Raw genomic sequence first — 3,481 nt, 5'->3', positions numbered from 1 at the left:
TCGATATGACGACCACGATTGCAATAAGACAATTTTTAGTCACAGAAAACATCTCAAACTACACGATAATCGAGAACTCTCTGAGGAAGACAAGAAACTCTGCCTGTCAAACATATTTTCATTCATCCAGGACATCCAGAGGGAACCTGCTCGAGAGAAAAAGTTCCAAATAAGCTTCAACTGAAAACTGAAAGAAAACTTCAAATTCCTCAAGCCTTCTGATGCACAGACCTCCTTCAGCCTTAGGTTTACATATGTCCAACCAAGAAACACGAGCACCCATCATCAAGGAAGTAGAATTTTTCCAGAGGAAAGCAGAGCAGAGAGAGTCAACTTTTCTATAATAATTTCTTTGGCAAAACAAAGCCTTGGCTCCAGAAATTAACCATACCATAGATAATCGAAGATATAAGGCGGATTTTCCTGGCGTAGGAGAGAAACTTTGCAGTCCAGCAATGCAATTTATTGGTAATCCATTCAAGGTTACAGAGCTGAAAAATTGAGCTTAGAGGGGGAAAGAGGCAGGCCAAGATACCTTGTTGGGAATTTCTTGAGATTTATTCAAGCCAGGAGACTGATTTCATTTACAAGAGCGGTGGAGTAACCTGATAAGAATAGCTCAGACTTATCTGGATTCATTTACAGTCCAGAGATTTCCTTGAATTCTAATAAGAGCGATACCAAGCAGAGAATAGAGTCCCGAGAACTATATGAGGATACCAGCAGGTCATCGTCGAATAACAGATGAGTGAGGAGTGGGTAAGCACATTTGGTGAAAGAAAAAATGGCCAGCCAATGCAGCATTATCTAGCAAAGGGAATAAAACTTCCATTAAAAGAATGAAGAGATAGGGAGAAAGGGGGTCTCCCTGTCTAAGCCATTTTTCCCTTCAATAAAATCCTGCAAGCTCTCCATTAATCAAGACTGAGAAGCGAGTAGAAAAGATACATTCCTTAACCCAATTCTTGAATAAAGGCGGACACTCCTGGGCTTTAAGAATCTTGAAAGAAAATCTCAATTGACAGTTTCGAAGGCCTTCCTTATGTCCACTTTGAGGAGAGAACTTGCGGTATTCAGAGGTTTCTAGTATTGATGGATCAACTCTGAGGTCAGAAAGACGTTTTCTCCCAAATGTTTACCTTTAAAAAATGCAGCGTGATTAGGAGATAGGCACAACTTTAGAAGAGACTTTAGGCGATTTGCGATTAACTTCAAGATGATCTTATAGACCAGATTGCATAGGCTAATTGGCCCAACATCCGAAATCTTGCAAGCCTCATGCATTTTTGGAATCAAAGTAATAGCGGTATTGTTGAAATCCTTTAGAAGCTTATGTAGACTCGATCATAGAAGTTGGTTCTCAAGTTTATGATGAACCGAGACATTTAGCTAAGAATAAGTCTAAGTGTGTAAAAGACTCTAGTGAAAAGAGAGGGTCTTAGTAAGTCCACTAGGACAGGAGTCTTTCTCTTATTAGTCACTTGTAATTGAGCTAAGTATAAAGCTCATCTTCTCCTCTCGGGTTTGACTAGAGCTAGAAGGTTGACTAGCCGTTACAGAGAGAGAAAGGAGAGAGAGAGAGAAAGACGATCTGTAAAAGGTTCTCCGGCGAGTTTGCCGATTAAATAGTGGATTCCGGTGGGTAATCACCGGGGAGACGTAGCGTTCCGGTTAAGGACGTGAACTCCTTAAATTCGTGTGTTCTTCTTTTTCGCGATCAATATCGTTTTTCTTTCTTAATCAATTCTACAAAGTAAGTTCTTAGATCGAGAACTAAGCAGAAGATTAAGGGACAATCTTCACAAATTGGTATCAGAGCAACAGGTTCTTGGTGTGGAGTCAAATCGGAGATGATGACGACGACTCAGAAAATCGAAGTTAGTATGTTCGATGGTTCGGGAGATTTCGGGATCTGGAAGAAGAGGATGTTAGCGAATCTTACCGTTCAGGGATTGATTCCTCACGGAGAAAACAGATCCAACTGTTAAGGATGACAAAGAGTTGGATCAAGACGCAAAGAAAAAGAAAGAAAAAGACGAAGCCGAATGGTTGGCTCGCGATGAGAAAGCGTTAAATCTGATCTTCATGTGTGTAGGCGATCATGTTCTGAGAAAGCTCGACAAGTGTACAACGGCAGCTCAAGCCTGGGAAACTCTGGATAAGTTGTATATGTCAAAGACTCTGCCGAATAGAGTTCACTCACAGCTCAAGGTGTATTCATTCAAGATGCAAGATTCAAGAACGATTGATCAGAATGTTGACGATTTCCTGAAGCTGATAATGGATCTCAACAATCTCAGTATCGAGATTCCAGAAGAAGTTCAAGCGATTCTGCTTCTCAATGCCCTTCCAAACAGGTATGACTCTCTTAAAGAAACTCTCAACAAGTATAGTAGAGATGCTATAGGTTTAGAGGAAGTTGCTAGTGCGGCTAGGTCTAAAGAAATGTAATTTAAAGATGCCCCTAGTTCTAAGAATGTGGGAGAAGGTCATTATGTTAGAGGTAGATCAGAAACTAGGACTGGAAATAATGGTCAATCAGGGAAAAGGTAGGCAAAGTCGCTCAAGATCCAAGTCAAAGGATGGAAAGAGGGTATGTTGGATCTGCGGTAAAGAAGGACATTTTAAGAAGCAGTGCTACAAGTGGCTAGAACGAAACAAGGATAAGTCTCAAGGCTCTGGTGAATCTGCATTGGCGAGAGACGATGCTCAAGATTTGGTTGGTTTGTTGGTCTCAGAAGTAAACCTGGGTACAAGTGAATCAGACAGGGAGGAATGGATAATGGACACAGGCTGTTCGTTTCATATGACACCGAGAAGGGAATTGTTCATTGAGCTGAGGGAACTCGGAGATGGAAAAGTTAGAATGGCGAACAACACAATATCAGAGGTCAAAGGCATAGGTTCTATTAGATTTGAGAATCCAGATGGAACGACCTTTGTATTTCATGATGTCCGGTATATGCCTGGTATTTCAAGGAACTTAATGTCCATGGGTTCTCTCGAAGCCAAAGGATGTCAGTTCAAAGGAGAAAATGGAGTTCTAAAGGTGGTCAAGGGATGTGTAGTGTTCATGAAAGGTGTGAGGAGACATTCGCTGTACATCCTGCAGGGAAAAGCGAGAGTGTCATCGACCCAAGAAGCCATGTCAGGGTCTGCAGACAGTTCGGACAAGGATGAAAATCAGGCACAGCTTTGGCACAGTCGCATGGGTCACATTGGGCAGAAAGGTTTTGAAATTTTGTCCAAGAAAGGCTGTTTTGGAAACTGCAAAGTTACAGAGGTTAAGTTCTGTGAAGACTGTGTCATTGGAAAATCACATAGAGTGAGTTTTGGCACAGCTAAACATGTGACGAAAGACAAGTTGGATTACATCCACTCAGACCTATGGGGATCTCCTAACGTCCCTATGAGCTTAAGTAGACGCCAGTACTTCATTTCCTTTACAGACGACTATACAAGGAAGGCATGGATATATTTT

This window comes from Eutrema salsugineum, unplaced genomic scaffold, assembly GCF_000478725.1.
Source record: "Eutrema salsugineum unplaced genomic scaffold, Eutsalg1_0 scaffold_8, whole genome shotgun sequence".
Classification (NCBI taxonomy): Eukaryota; Viridiplantae; Streptophyta; class Magnoliopsida; order Brassicales; family Brassicaceae; genus Eutrema; species Eutrema salsugineum.
Note: the sequence above shows the minus strand (reverse complement) of the source record.